This window comes from Myxocyprinus asiaticus, chromosome 42, assembly GCF_019703515.2.
Source record: "Myxocyprinus asiaticus isolate MX2 ecotype Aquarium Trade chromosome 42, UBuf_Myxa_2, whole genome shotgun sequence".
Classification (NCBI taxonomy): Eukaryota; Metazoa; Chordata; class Actinopteri; order Cypriniformes; family Catostomidae; genus Myxocyprinus; species Myxocyprinus asiaticus.
This window is the reverse complement of record NC_059385.1, coordinates 3115582-3132977: the sequence shown is the minus strand read 5'-3', so window position 1 is coordinate 3132977 and position 17396 is coordinate 3115582. Positions and strand designations below refer to the sequence as shown.

At 38.4% G+C, this 17396-nt stretch overlaps 1 protein-coding gene across 1 annotated transcript in view; it reads right to left on the bottom strand.

The window, feature by feature from the left end:
* LOC127432555 (tetratricopeptide repeat protein 28-like) overlaps window positions 1–17396 on the bottom strand; it is a 369621-nt gene that overhangs the window by 347035 nt on the left and 5190 nt on the right. The gene's annotated exons all lie outside the window — the stretch shown is intronic.

Here is a 17396-nt window from a genome sequence, read left to right as displayed (position 1 = left end):
AAAGTCCCTTTTAATGATGCCTTTAGAGGGCACTTAGAAGGGAAAACAATCATGAAAGGCATGCTGTAAGGTTGTTCCAAACGGAATAATTTAAAATGCCGATGTCTATATTAAAAAGGTGATTGGTTCTTTTAACTGTAAGTAGGGATTTTCTTTTCTACAACCACTATATTGGGCATTCCAATTTCTCCCAAATTGATTTAGTTAGTAACTCATCACCACTGAGCAAAATTCACTTTTAGCAGATAAATGCAATTAAAATGTACAGTTTTTTTTCTTGCAGGAAAATGGATTAAAAACACTGATGACATCAACATGCACTACACATATTTTTGTCAAATGCTCTCTGTAATGAGAATGTCCTAGCAAGTAACAAATCAAGGTTCATGGCTGAGACGTAAATATAATGCACAATGACTGTTTTTATTTCTTCGATAATAATTGGACGGCATTTACTAAATTAAACATGCAATATAATTAGGTCATGTTTCAACAATGTAACAATCTATAGAAATTTTATAATCATATAAAACATGTAATCCATAGTGGGGAAAATTCACTAAACATAACATCTTATTCACTACTCGCAATCTAGTTTAAGCAGGCGCAACAGCACTGAAATTGCGCTGCATCTTCAGTATTTAAATTGTCATTCCTTTCCACGCAAACACACCTCCTTCCAACAGTATGTCAATTAGGCTTATTACAGATTATAATATATAATTAGAATAACATAATTCCAAGCGCATGTGCATACTGCGTGATCAGAGTATGCGCGGTTAGCAAAAGTGCTCGAGCGCTCTGCTAATGACGGAATTTGTGTCAAGCGTCCTGTTCGCAGACAGATAGCATTCACGTCTAATCGAAGTATACTTTGGGCTTTAGGGTCCGAGAGAGGGTGGAAAATCTGACCTGCTAAAATAAGAATGAAACTGAATCTTGCTCAGTTCAGCTCACCTCTTTTCTATTTGTGTGGCTATATTAAAATGTTTATATGTAAGTAGCTTTGCAGGATTTAGGAATCACACTGTAAAAAAATGTCTGTAATTTTAACAGTAAAAGACTGTAAAAATGCTACAGAAATAAAACGTTAATTGATTAACGAGTATTAACTATAAACATTTTTACTATATTTTACAAGACAATACAGTAGTTTTTACAATAAAATGTTGTAAAAATTACATTTTTTAGATTGAAAAAGTATGATTTTCCTGTATAATTAATGGTAAAAAATTAGCATTATGTTTAACAAGAGAGTACATGCACTTTTTACAGTAAATTATTGTTAAAATTACAGTAAAAAACATTAATCGGGCGTTCCCACAATTCCCTGCGTGACCCATCATATTTCACTATATTTTATGGGAATAGTTATGTTTCTTCTTATTTTTAATATCAGTTATGTACATTGGGGTGTTCTGTTTTATATTTGATGTAGTTTAGTTAATGTTTACTGTATTATTTTAATTTCACATGTGTAACTCTGATGGTGTTTAGTGTTCTATACATGTTTATTGGTCATTGCTCCTGGAAGAGCCACTATTGATGAACTTCATGTCATCATGTGCTCTTCTGTAGTTACTACGGTGATTAATAACATTATAAAGTAAAAAGCAGATTTTTACAGTTTCAGAAGGCTAATATCAAGTTTATGACATTTTCTTTACTGTAAATTTTTTATTTTTTTATTTTTCCCCCTTTTCTCCCAATTTGGAATGCCCAATTCCCAATGTGCTTTTAAGTCCTCGTGGTCGCGTAGTGATTTGCGTCAATCCGGGTGGCGGAGGATGAATCCCAGCTGCCTCTGCATCTGAGACCATCAAACCGCGCATCTTATCACGTGGCTTGTTGAGCGCGTCGCCACGGAGACATAGTGCGTGTGGAGGCTTCATACCATCCACCGCAGCATCCACGCTCAACTCACCACGCGCCTCACCGAGAACGAACCACATTATAGCGATCACGAGGAGTTTACCCCATGTGAATCTACCCTTCCTAGCAACCGGGCCAATTTGGTTGCTTAGGAGACCAGGCTGGAGTCACTCAGCACACCCTGGGATTCGAACTAGCGAACTCCAGGGGTGGTAGTCAGCATCTTTTACCACTGAGCTACCCAGGCCCCCTACTGTAAATTTAACAGAATTTTATTAATTTTTTTCTTCAGTGCCAGCATGGTCATGCAAATTACAACAGTTTTAAACTGTACATTTTGTTGACATTTTTACTGTATATTTTACATTGTTATTCTGGCAACCACAGCTGCCAGTTTTTTTTTTTTTTTTACAGTGCATATTCTCAGGGAGCAACCACAAGTCCACCACACAATATATATTTTTTTAATCTCCTTAATTATTATGAAGGAAACCCTCTAAAATATGTTATAAAAGAATCTCAAAAGTACAACCCCTCTAAAGAGCTGAACTGTATAGGCCATGTGTAACTGGGTGTCATAACAGTATACAGAAACAACAGGCTAATACAGTAAAATGGACTTCTGTGTATTTCCGAGTTTTTTTAGCTGTGACGGGTTAGTTGTGATTCTCAAAATGCCACAGAGTGACAACAGAGTGACAACTTTTTGGGGAAATTAACCTACATATGACTTACGTATAGTTAATTCTGCACATTAAACTGGGTTAGGAGAAACATTAAATGACACCAAAAAGGTTTTTTAAGGGATAGTTCACCAATTAAAATTTAAAACGTGAGATGGAGCACATGTAATGAATGATGCTCAACAAAACCACATGCTATCAGAAGGATGTGCTCATTGTTTTGGCTATGAGGTCAATTCCTCAAGGAGACACACACCAGCGGCTCCTGCTGACTTCAGAAAAACACTGGAAATTTATGGGCAGCCACCTAAGAGCTTCACATCTGGAGGATTTCCAAGAGAGATGGGGAAAACACGGAATGGACAGAGAGAGAGAGAGAGAGAGAGAGAGAGAGAGAGAGAGAGAGTCTGTAATCTCACACACATGCCACACCCCTCTCCTCTTGTGCAGGAATTCTGGGATAGCACTCAGTCATCATGCACTTCTGCACAAGTTAAACTAATAACACAGAAATTGACAGATGCTGATACTCTTTTATATACAATACTCTTAAAAATACAGGTTTCAGATAGAACTTTTGCTTTTCTAGTTCTTCAGAAAAAGCATTAGGGTGTTGATTCAACTTGGGCACGTTCATGTCCCAGGGGTTGATTTTTTTGTTACATGAAGGTCTCCTTAAAACTGGACTGTAAACTTTTCACCATACCCTAATCATTTATTTATTTATTTATTTGTTTGTTTATTTTTTGTTACTTTTCAAATGACTTTCATGTACAGAAAACAAGATGGCGTCATGGATGGCCTTTTGCTTCACAGAAACCTGGCCATTATGAGTGAAGCCATTCCGGACAGCGCGTTACATCTGCCAGGCTTTCAGCTGTAAGAGCGCATCGAACTGCGGAGTTCACGGGGAAAACGAGAGGCGGTGGAACATGCTTTTACATCAATGAAAGTTGGTGTACAGATGTATCAATGTTTAAGAAGATGTGCTGTCCTAATTTGGAAACGCTCTTTATTCGATTAACACTTTTTATTGATTCACACAACTGACACAGAAAAGCAAAACATATATTCACAGAATCAACATTTAACCCCCATTAATCCATTTACCCCTCCCAATACCCAACCCCACCCTGACCCTCAACAAATATCCCTGTGGGGGGCCTGGGTAGCTCAGTCAAAAAGACGCTGGCTACCACCCCTGGAGTTCGCTAGTTCGCTAGTTCGAATCCCAGGGTGTGCTGTGTGACTCCAGCCAGTCTCCTAAGCAACTAAATTGGCCCGGTTGCTAGGGAGGGTAGAGTCACATGGGGTAACCTCCTTGTGGTCGCTATAATGTGGTTCAATCTCGGTAGGGCGCGTGGGGAGTTGAGCATGGTTGACACGGTGGATGCCGTGAAGCCTCCACACGCGCTATGTCCCCATGGCAACGTGCTCAACAAGCCATGTGATTAGATGTGAGGGTTGACGGTCTCAGACGCGGAGGCAACTGGGATTCGTCCTCCGCCACCTGGACTGAGGCGAATCACTACGCGACCACAAGGACTTAAAAAGCACATTGGGAATTGGGCATTCCAAATTGGGAGAAAAGGGGGAAAAACTAAAATAAAAAAAATATCCCTGTGGTCACACTTGAGTATACACACACACACACACACACACACACACAAAAGGAAAATATGAAAAAATAATAATAATCACACACATTTAAATCTGCACTTCTCTCTCAACTGCCCCTCCCCAAGAGCCCTTCAAAAAGGCCAAATAGCTGCCCCATTTTTTATTAAATATATCTAAGTTGCCTAGCCTTCTACATGACATTTCCTCGAATGCCGCTACCCTCCCCATCTCTGTGCACCACTCTTGAAATGAGGCCGCTCCAGGCGACTTCCATCCCCTAAGAATAATCTGTCTGCCGATCATACCACTGACTAGGACCCAATTTTTTATGCATTTATCCCCTACATTAATGACCACCCCATCGCCTAAAATACAGAGTCTGGGGCTAAATGAAATCGGAGTGCCCAATACCTCACACATAAAACTCTGAACCCTCAACCAAAATTCTCTTCACCACCAAAAAACATGGGTTATGTCCCCATCTTCTGATTGGCATCGCCAGCATGTGGGTGTGTCTTTAAGAACAAGCCTATACAATCTAGAGGTGGTCCAATAGAATCGATAAAATCTTAAATTGCATATGTCACCTTCGTCTCCATCATCATGCAGATTTCGCCACGGTAGAGAAAGTAAGCTGCAGTTAGTTTGCTAGCCCTGAAATGGGAAATGTTACATTAAGGTCTTAGTTGTGTTGTTAAAGCTAAGTGATCAAGGTGTTGGACTTCACAGTATTTTCTCTCTCCTAGTTATTTGTTAGGCAGCGTCAAAGAACCGAGAGAGAGCCAGGGATTCAGGTCAGCTAACGCTGTTTGAGTCAGTGGATAAGAAAAGAAAAGCACACATGGCTAGTGCATGTCAGAATGAAGCCATCACTAAATCATTGGCCTACTTCATAGCAAAGGACATGATGTCCTTTAGAATTGTAGAGAGGCCAGGGTTTAAAGCACTGATGAAAACAGTTGCTCCAAAATATAAAATCCCAAGGACAACAATTTTCTGATAAAGAAATCCCAAACATACTGTATACCTAAAAGTAAAAGCGGACACTGTCAGCTGATACTGTATTGATGGCAGATGTTAGGCCTTGTGGATCTTTTGTTTATCAGTTCATCTGGTTGCTATTAAGTGTAATTGTTCTTTTTGTACGCTTTTGTACAATTATGGTTACAAACTCTCTCTCTCTCCACCTTCCTACACTCGTATTTTGAGTGTAATACATTGGTCAAAAAAGAGAAAACACACAATAAACGAAGTTAAAGATGAATTTGACTGACAGCATTATTAATATTTTATTTTTTTCAAATATATATATTTGTCTTATTGTTTATTTCTATATATACTTATATTTTCTATTCGCTTTTTATTTGTATTCTATTTTTTTATTATCATCTCTGTCTTGTTGCTGTATTGTTTGTGCACTGGAAGCTTCTTGCCAATAAAGCTCATTCTGATTCTGATGTATAAATGTTACATTTTACCCTTGTCCCAGACCCAGACTTTCAATATTAAACTATAAATCCATTCTAAAAATACAAATTACTCCATTATAAAAATTGCGATAATATAACAAAGTAAAATAAACCAAGCACGTCAATGTTTATTGAGTGAAAATTATTTCTAGAATTATTATTTTTTATTTACGCGAGAGAGAGAGAGAGAGAGAGAGAGAATAGTAGAGAGAGAGGTTGTTGTTTTTTTTAAATGTTACACAGTTGTGGCATAATTTCCATCACAACAAAATTTTGTCCCTAATAAAGTTTGGTTCAAAAGTTAGTGTACTTGTTAACCAAGTGGACAAAAGTGTCAGTGAAGCATATGCTTGAGATGAATTACGAGACAAGTGAAAACAATGAAAAATCAAGAGAAATATCACTTGTGAGCAAAATATTTTTATTGGGCATCATTTCCAATGAAGCTGTAATTTTGCCAAATGATACAAAAGGTGTTAAAATTAGCGCTGCAACGAACCATTATTTTGATAATCGATTAATCGAACAATTATTCGACTATTCTGCGATTATTGCAACAATTAATCATTAGCTCTTAACCGATTATTCAGCTTGTGCCCCGACTTAAAAGGTTGAATTAAACGTGCTTGCTAACAATAAAGAGGACAAAATCATCTTTTAAAATACCTCTAAATGACATTCACTGAATTAAAGGAAAAAAATACTTTTTATTAAAGTTAAATTCAGTAAAAATTCACTGCAAAAAATCCTATTGTTATCAAGTGTTTTTGTCTTGTTTTCCATTTAAAATTGTCTAAAAATCCTTAGAACAAGATACATTTACTTGAGAAGCAACAAATAAGATATTTAGACTTGCTTTAAGAGAACGTGTCTTAAATATAAGTGTATTTTGTATATAAATGTATTTTTTTCACTTGGTTATACTTCTGCGAGTGCAGTAAAGACAAAATATACTAATATTCAAGATCTATTCTCTAAAAGCAAGTCTAAATATCTTATATGCTGCTTCTCAAGTGAATGCATCTTTTTTAAAGGATTTTTAGATATTTTAAAATATTTGTATTTTTAATATTATATTCAACATTCTCAGATTACAATTTTTGTCTTCTTCAGTATAGCTGCTAAAGTAAATGTATGTTGTTTTAAAGGAGTTTTAGATATTTATATTGGAAAACAAGCCAAAAGAAAAACAAATCAAAAACGTATTTTGTTGCCGTGTATAATGGGGTGAAGACTACCCTCTCTCACCTTTCTGTTCACTTCAATCCATCTTTAACTCACAAAAAAACAGTATATAAAGCTGTATAAATCTTCCTCTCCTCAGTCAGGCGTGAACTTCAGTGCTGCTCTCATGCATCATCATTAGAGTTTAATGTGATCTCATGTTACGTTAAATGAGATCAAGCGACTATTCGACAACGGAAATTTTTGTCGACAATTTTTTATTGTCCACGTTGTCGATAACGTTGACTAATCGATTCAGCCCCAGTTAAAATATACTTTAATTGTGTGTACTTAGGATGCATAAAATGTTAGCAATGAAATTAACCTTAGCAAGACAAAAGAGTCAGAAATTTATTTAAAAAAATTAATTTCCATCAGCGTCATTTCCACCAAAGAATTTTATGAAACACAATGCAAAATTGTTCTATTCCATCTGGCAAAAAAAAAAAAAAAAAAAAAACCAATCACATGCGATTTTTACAAATCCATTTCAAGCTACATTCATATGTGCTTTGAAATACTATTCAAATAACATTTCTGGAAATCCATTTCAGTCTGACCGCTCTGATCAGATCTCAAGTGTCTTTTTGCCGTATGTCACTTTTCCATGCTACATACAGACATACGTCACACATCGTTGCAGGAAACATACTGGCAGTGGTGGCTAATCGACGAGAACACCCTAGCAACTTTATAGCAATGCACTAAAACTCATTCAGAACACCTTAGCGAATGCATGGCAACGACCTGGCAACCACCCTTGCATCGTGGCACTAACTTTTGCTTTCAGAAAATGTACAAACATTGTCTTATTTCATGGCAGGCATCTAATTAGGACTAAAAGATTATCATTTCTACAACGGTGCCTTCATGTGTCACTGTGCAAAACTGTCAATCCAAGAGTCAAGTAAAAAAAATAAAGAAAAGAAAATAAAAGGTATCTCTTCACACAAAAAGTCACACAAATTCCAACACAACTTGCAAAAATTAAAATCGACAAACGGCAACCCTCCCCCCCCCACACTATGATTGCCTTTTTCAGTGTTTGTTGTTCCCTGGTGAGGTCTGAACACGTCCAACATTTGTAACTTTCAGGAAAAGTCTGTCAAAATCTACATGCAGCACATCCAGGGCCAGACACAGATAACAGTGTTAGCAGTATTTATGTTGGCTGCTGTCTACATGTACAGATAATGAGCACTTTGGTGGAGGTCATTCTGAGCAGACAGATTTGGGCCACACTAGCGCGGAGACGAAAACCGCAGTCATCTTCAGCTGAGACAACAGAAAAAAGACCTCACAAAGTTCATCAGCATACACACTATACAAACACGTTACATATGCCACACATGTCAAATTCAAAATTCATGCAATGTTTCAAAAATAACAGCGGTAAACCGACCACACACATAATAATCAACATGCTAAATTAGGGTTAGGTGGAATACCATGTGATGGTAGAAATGTATCAACCAGAAAAGATTCTGCTGTACTGTAAATACCATGGTAGTTTAAGTGGGACCCAAAAGTCTGAGGCCACTATTGCAAATGCTTTTTACTTTTAATTTAATGCAATTTTCAGCTATTTGTGGGAAGCATTAACATAAAACCCAACCTGGTCTCAAAAAATCCCATTACTATACGTACATTTTTGTGAAATTACTTTTAATGTCGTTTGTTGTACGTATCGCAGCAGTTTCCTGGTAAAATGAATGCTAGAGACGCTACAACAACAGTGACTTTTATTCACTTTCACACAAATCACGACTATAATGGCAGATTATCAGTTCATAAACACTTACTTTTCACTTTGTTCCTCACACAATGCTATCTTATGACATCTAAACACTTTTACTGTAGTGCATTATTTATTTTAACGTTTGCATTACATAACCAAATACATTTACAAGCTTGTTCTAGAGTGATCAAATTGGGGGGGCCTGACTACCACCCCTGGAGTCGTGAGTTTGAATCCAGGGCGTGCTGAGTGACTCCAGTCAGGCTTCCTAAGCAACCAAATTGGTCCGGTTGCTAGGGAGGGTAGAGTCACATGGGGTAACTTCCTCGTGGTCACTATAATGTGGTTCCTGCTCTCGGTGGGGCGCGTGGTGTGTTGTGCGTGGATGCCGAGAAGAATAGCATGAGCCTCCACACGCGCTACGTCTCCACGATAACGCACTCAACAAGCCACGTGATCAGATGCGCGTACTGACGGTCTCAGACGCGGAGGCAATTGAGATTCGCCCTCCGCCACCCGGATTGAGGCGAGTCACTACGCCACCACAAGGACTTAGAGCGCCTTGGGAATTGGGCATTCCGGGAAAAAAAAGCACAAATTGAAGTGACAGTGAGGCACTTACAGTACAATGGAAGTGAATGGGGGCCAATTTTTTTACGTTAAAATACTAACTGTTTCAAAAGTATAGCCACAAGACATAAACAATGTGTGTTAATGTCATTTTAGTGTGATAAAATGACTTACTAACCGCATCTGTGTGAAGTTATAACCAATTTTACAACTTCAATGCCATAAGACAAACCCTAAAACCCTAAAATGACTGTAAAAATGATGTTTTAAACAATTTTACAGCTCAAATAATACACGAGTTTTAACAGAATTAATGTAAGTGCTTTTATAAAATTATAAGCTTCACATTTCTGTGTTTAAACCCTCCAAAAATTGGCCCCATTGACTTCCATTGTAAGTGTCTCACTGTAACCTTGATTTTTGCTTTTTTTAAAGAAAATCAGGGACAAGTCGAAATGTATTTTTGTGGAAATCAACTTTATTCAATAAATGCTGTCGATTGAGCTTAACTTGTACTGAACCCTGAATATTCCTTTAGATATTAGTCTGTTCATCGTACAAAGTGATCATGGGCTTCAGATGACTTGGAATATGGTGCATGAGTTGTATTATTTACTTTAAATTTTATTTACTGTTTTGTTTTGTTTCTTTGGAGCTTGACATCCCAGAGTTCACTTTAATTAAATGGCAAAGTGTCATGAGAAGAAGGAAGAAAGAAAGTCAAATGGGTTCGGAGTGACATTAGGGTGAGTAAACTATGACAGAAATTATTTCTGGGTTAACTATTCCTTTAAATATTGCACTTGATTTGTCAAACACCTGTTAAAAGCTTCATGATAACACATAGCAGAGTGTGTGTTTGTTATTAGGAACAGCACAGGGTCGGCCAGAGGACAACAGATTATCTGACCGTGGTGTGAAAATTGATTTGGGTAAAATATATAAAGGTTTCCTCCTCTTGCCTCGTTCTTCCTGTCTAATCGCTGCCGGCACTGACCCGTTCACTTCAAACAGCTGAGCAGACGAATAAACTCAAACTACAAATCCAGACCAATAACACCAGAGGCCTCAGCATGTAAACACGGCCCTCAGAGACCCACTAAATATGGGTTTAAACAACATACAACAACAGCTCACACTATGAAATAGGCCAATACCTTTAGAAGTTTGGCAGGACAAAATGTATTTACAATATGATCTACTAGTATACCAAATTCACATGAGGCTTTTTTATTATTAGTGGCTTCCTAAAGGCAATACATGATCAAAATAAATGCTGGAGTCTTCTTGTGCCCCACGAAACGAATAGTTCCTTTGACAGACTAAGCAAAGCTGATCCCTGTGTCTGTCTGCCAGTTTCTGATCTCACCCCTCCGACTCACGCAGGTCAGGGGGCCGAGTCACATTCCTGGGAAAATGAAAAAAATCCTCTCCTCTAGCAGGCATCGGACGGCCGATGGGGAGGTTGATGCCCCCTCAGAAAGGTCTGCGGAGCATCGGCTAGACTTTACACTATGTGTGCAACAGCTGTCTTCAGCTTTCTCCAAACAACTGAACATCTCACGGTTATCTCTCTTTGTCTGTCACCAGGTAAAAGCTAGGCAATTAAGACCAGCCTGGTCTCATGAAACGTGAACATTTCTGCAATTCAAAATGTATGTGCTGTATAACACGTTTGGCTGCAGGTTTTCAGTGAAATGTCCAGCTAGGGGCGCCAAAAGCAAGTAAAATGGTGCCGTATTCAGACATGGTTTTAAGGTGAATTTTAGATCTCTTTTTTTTTCATACCTCCCTAACCTAAAACTTTTGCCTGAACCTAATCATTAGTGTTTTAAAATATATATGAGAAGTTAAAAAAGACATCCTTACCTTATCAATGCCTGAACCTAACCAATAGTGTTTTAAAATGTAGAAGCTAAACGAAAAAGCACTTTTTCTGAAGCAACCACAACATTTCATGCCACTTCTATGCCTCTGCAATCATGTCAGCTTGAGATCATGGCTGGACTTGAACCGTGGTCCTCTGACTCAAACTCCAGCACCCTATCAGGTGAGCTACCGTGCAAGTTATCCATAATGGAATAAGTGTATATATGTAGGTGAGTCTGTAATAAAAGCATTAAAATGTATTGTTTTTCAAAAGATGTGTTTGAGAAAAGTTTGTCAGTATCATGAAATAGCAGGTTCTGAGTTATAGAGAGAAAAATCAGTCATTAAAGTCATGATTTGAGTGAAAGTGAATAAAACACACAGTTGTTGTAGCGCCTCTACTGTTCATTTCTCCTGGAAACTGCAGGGAATTGTACCTGGAGACACGTATAACAAGTTTAGCAAAAATGTATACAGAGTCACGTTTTCACTATGAGACCAGGTTGTATAAGACAGATGTCAACATGGAAAGACTGTGTGACCCCATCCTCGAAAACAATGAACAATACTATGCAAGATCAAAGAAAATATGACTCAGACTAAATTAAATGCATGTTCATTCAGCAAACCAAAGAAAAATATTACAAATGATTTGATGTAGCCTAATGAAACTTTATTAACTGTAACAAAACCACTTGTATGATTTATTTTGGAAGTTTTTAAATGTGAAAAAAGTAACATCCACTTCAGGACAATGCGTGTAGAGTAAATCTAACTTAAACATTTCAGTTAAAGCTGAAGTGTGTAACTTTTCAGGTGCTGAAATCCTTTCTATAAGGCCCAGATTGAATCTGTGCATTTTCTGCGCTGATTTTTAGCAATAATCTGCGGAATTCTGCGGAAGTGGTTTAAACAACAAAATGTGTTAAATGGACATGAGAGTACTACACTCATACTGGTAGCTAAAAGAATCATGAAATTAGCCAAAATATTTCATGAACATACATGCGCGAGATGGTGAATGCATAGAACTTTTATGAATGACAGATGTCTCAATTCTGCAGAAATCTTCGGAGTTTTCTGCGGAGTTCTGCGCATGCAGATTCCATCTTTCAATATGCTGGGATAACTATATGTAAGCCATTTGTAAGTAGATTTTCTCAACTTAAATGCTCCGTTTGTTTTGAGCGGCCTGTCCAGCCCCACACAACAACATTGACTCAACCAATGGTGTAAGTTTGGGGGCGGGACTATCTGTTTGTTTGATCAACAGCAGATGGGGCAGCGTTGGAAAAAGATGTTTTGAAAACAATCTTTATTTTTGCATTTCTGTTCAGTGGCACAGAAATTACACGCTTCAACTTTAAAGGTGCACTCAGTTTTTAGCTGGCTCTTAGGGTGTGTTCACACTTGACAGGTTTGGTTCGATTAAAATGAACTCTGGTGCGATTGCTCTGTTAGTGCGGTTCATTTTAACAAGTGTGAACGCTGCCATCCGAACCTTGGTGCGCACCAAACAACCGGACCGAGACCCCCTGAATAGTGGGTCTCGGTCCGCTTCCAAATGAACTCTGGTGCGGTTCGACTGATATATGAACGCAGCATGGACCAAAGACGTCTAAACAGACCAATAACAGGATGTGATGTCACAAGATGCGACCCTAAAAATTCATGTGATTTGATAACAGAAAGAGCGGTAAGAGCGTTGCACGCAAAACAAAATGAGCAGAGGGCAAACATGGAGCAATGAGGAGGTAAAGTTCCTTATTAACATTTGGTCCGACGAGAATATTTCCAGTATACTGGAAAAAACGCACAAAAATGCTCAAGTGGTCAAAATGTTCAGTGATAGGTTAAGGGAAAGTGGGTCCAACGAGCACATTTAGCCCAGCCGCCAGCATTGTTTTGGATGTTCGGCAAGTTCCGTTGCAAAATATACATCATAAAAGCTGTCCAATCAGGTTGTGACCTTATCCTTATGCCTTTTGTTTTGTGTCTTTAGGTTCGGTGTTAAAAATGCCAGTGTGAACGCTAAGCAAACCAGGACTAAATGTATAATTTTCTTTTTTGGTCCGGACCAAGAGAACCGAACTACAAGTGTGAACACACCCTTATTCGTCCCTAAGATACCAGTGGTTTTGGACTGGATGCATGAAGTTTGTTTACGAACTGTTGCTGCTTCACACAAAGATGTGTGTTTATCCTCTGTTTTGTTACTTTTAGTCTGTGTTTTTCTCTGTCTTTCTCATACTGCACACATCCAAATAATGGACAATCTTGGATTCAATCCAAACATATTTTTGCACGTTACTGCGCATTGGACTGTAAACGGGCAGCCAAGCTCTCTGCTGGTGTCGTGTGCCCATGCTTGATGTTGCCCTGTTTATCCATGATCTCCTGCAGGTTGTAGCGGTTTGTTTCATGACTCCAGCTGGGACCTCTTCATTGGACATTTTATCTTTGCACTTGCATTTATTCTGTTTGGTGGATCACACTCCTGCTGATCAATACCATCACTTTGGACTATACATAAATTATATATATATATATATACTGTATATAAGTTACTTTGCATGACACAAGTTGTTGTGTTGTCAACATGGCAGCATCCACATGTGGGCGACATACCCCATGTAAAATTTAACTGCTTTTATTGAGTTAATGACATGACTTCAGTCTTATTATTGAGTCCTAAAAAGTGCAATTCATGCCTTTATGTGTAAAACATTTTTAATTAGCAAAAACTTACTGAGTGCACCATTAGAGTAGCCTAACTTTAACTTACAAATCTGATGTGATGGTACCAGAATAGGGCGTTTTATATAAATAATCCAAATTTGTTGAATACGTAATCCATTGACTACCACAAATTTTCAATATGAATTGCTACATTTTGAATTTATAACTAATAATAATATATAAGCTGCACTACAGAAGATTTTTTGGGTTCAAAATGAACAAAATGCCATTATTGCTTGAGTACATTAAAAAAATCAGTGTCAAAAATCAGTTCAATGTCCTTACCTTACCCCGATTCACTATGGTTAGCCTATAAAAATGTATTTGTATTTTGAGCTGTCGGGTCGGCTTGGCGCAAAATCGCTGGCTTATGTTGTTTATCCTTGCGTCATCACGTCATGTTTGCCAACACAGAAAAGAAGAGCCGGCTGTCACGTGATCTGGCTGGGGAAACTACGCTGTTCAGCTCAGACAGTCATTTTCACAGTTTAGGACAGCACCGCTGCAGTCTGGATGGATGTTTAGTGCTTTACTTGCTATAATGCTTGGATACATTGTATGGTAGGGTTGTTAAAGCTTATATTGCTTGTCATGCTTTTATGAATCGAATATTACTAGTGTGTTAACTGATCATGATGTATCTTCATTGTCCGGTGAAGTTACTGTAACATGTTTACTAAGATTCATGACTTCTGAGTATTTTATTACATTGCTGTAATTTCCATATTCCCTAAGAGTGTGTTTGTCGCTGTTTTCTCATATCTTTTGCCCCAGTCGCAGAAATGCACAAGCTTTATTGTCCTTTTAGCAAATAGTCTGTCTGTTTACAAATTTGTTTAAAAGCTACTATAGGCACAAGTTACTGCAAGGTAGTTCCCCATGAAATGTATAATCATCTCAATGTACCGACTTCAGAGCACAGTAACGTACATATTAATTTATTTAGTGTGTAACCATCTCTCTATTATAACTTTCTGCTCAATAAATGATTAATAAAACGTATTATTGTAATTGTTACAATGCATATTATTTTCATTTTTAATAAAGTATATTTCAACAGGGGGCCTGGGTAGCTCAGCAAGTAAAGATGCTGACTACTAGGGATGCACCAATACCACTTTTTCTCTTCCAATCCGATTCCGATATTGGAAATCTCAGTATCGGCCGATACCGATACCGATCCACGATCCGATACCAGTGTTGTTTTTTTGCATAATCAGTTTAGAATATCTTTACATTATTGTGCGGAACTAATTGGGTGTGCTCTTTAATATGTAAAAAACCTTTAACTACACATTATTTCAATATAAATGTATAGCTTATTAAGAAAAACTCTGTTAACTAGTTTACTGGATAATGTAGCAGCAAAATTAACAGTAATTCCTGTTTAAGTCATCAGTAGAAAAGAAGCATTTTTTTTTTTTTTTTTTTTTAGCTTGTATCTGGATTTTAAAGGATTCAGATCTCTGTTTTGTTAATTTTAGTTGTAAGATATCAGCTCACTTTTCATTCACACAGTTATTTTTTGGAACCTATTCAACTTAAATATTATTATAATTTGTAAACAAATGGTAATAATAATAATAATAATAATAATATATTATAATAGTAATATATAGTAATATACACTATATTGCCAAAAGTATTCGCTCACCCATCCACATAATTGAATTCAGGTGTTCCAATCACTTCCATGGCCACAGGTGTATAAAATGAAGCACCTAGGCATGCAGACTGCTTCTACAAACATTTGTGAAAGAATGGGCCGCTCTCAGGAGCTCAGTGAATTCCAGCGTGGTACTGTGATAGGATGCCACCTGTGCAACAAGTCCAGTCGTGAAATTTCCTCGCTACTAAATATTCCAAAGTCAACTGTCAGTGGTATTATAACAAAGTGGAAGCGATTGGGAATGACAGCAACTCAGCCACGAAGTGGTAGGCCACGTAAAATGACAGAGCGGGGTCAGCGGATGCTGAGGCGCATAGTGCGCAGAGGTCGCCAACTTTCTGCAGAGTCAATCGCTACAGACCTCCAAAGTTCATGTGGCCTTCAGATTAGCTCAAGAACAGTGTGTAGAGAGCTTCATGGAATGGGTTTCCATGGCCGAGCAGCTGCATCCAAGCCATACATCACCAAGTGCAATGCAAAGCGTCGGATGCAGTGGTGTAAAGCACGCCGCCACTGGACTCTAGAGCAGTGGAGACGTGTTCTCTGGAGTGACGAATCACGCTTCTCCATCTGGCAATCTGATGGACGAGTCTGGGTTTGGCGATTGCCAAGAGAACGGTACTTGTCTGACTGCATTGTGCCAACTGTGAAGTTTGGTGGAGGGGGGATTATGGTGTGGGGTTGTTTTTCAGGAGCTGGGCTTGGCCCCTTAGTTCCAGTGAAAGGAACTCTGAATGCTTCAGCATACCAAGAGATTTTGGACAATTCCATGCTCCCAACATTGTGGGAACAGTTTGGGGATGGCCCCTTCCTGTTCCAACATGACTGTTGCACCAGTGCATAAAGCAAGGTCCATAAAGACATGGATGAGCGAGTTTGGTGTGGAAGAACTTGACTGGCCTGCACAGAGTCCTGACCTCAACCCGACAGAGCACCTTTGGGATGAATTAGAGTGAAGACTGCTAGCCAGGCCTTCTCGTCAAACATCAGTGTCTGACCTCACAAATGCGCTTCTGGAAGAATGGTCAAAAATTCCCATAAACACACTCCTAAACCTTGTGGAAAGCCTTCCCAGAAGAGTTGAAGCTGTTATAGCTACAAAGGGTGGGCCGACGTCATACTAAACCCTATGGATTAAGAATGGGATGTCACTTAAGTTCATATGCGTCTAAAGGCAGATGAGCGAATACTTTTGGCAATATAGTGTATCTCAGTCGTGCACCTTTTGTAACGGATCCACTGGTCTCTCTCTCTCTTTCTTCCTCACTGCCATCAGAACTCACTCTCCCCTGAGTTCTGATTACACGCACCTGCATATCATTTGTGGCTAATCAAGGACTACATATATACCCCGCTTTCACACACACTCTTTGTCTGTTCTCATCGATAGTATCTCTGAGACTCCAGACTTTTCTACTATGTCAAACATATCTGTGTCTTCATTATTGCCTACAAGTATCATAAGACTGTTGTGAGTTATCTGTTCATGGTGTCTATACCCTGTCTGGATATTACTCACATGCTGTTTGCCACTCTGCTCAACTGGATTAACTCACAATGTTTACATCACTGTTTTAATCATCTGTTCAATAAACCGTGCTTCTGAGTTCATATCTCTGCGTCAGTGAGTCTCTCCATGACACCATTAACTTTTAAACCCTCACGCTTTTATTTTGACATTCTGAACTCTCCAGGAAGTCCTGTATGTGTCTGTTTGTAGGCAAGTTCACAGTAGTTTAAGTCACTTCTTATTCAAATTCTGGTAAAAACAAAATGCACCTCCAGTGCCGTTCTAAATGCATATTATAAGTGAACCGAACTATTGAGCATCTACATCTGAGATGTTGTTCTTGAGTAGCGCTCAAATATTGCGCACCACTGTGAAGGCTAAAAATAGCCGCGAGTGTGTGTGTGTAAACATAGCAGTGCCATTCACTGACCCG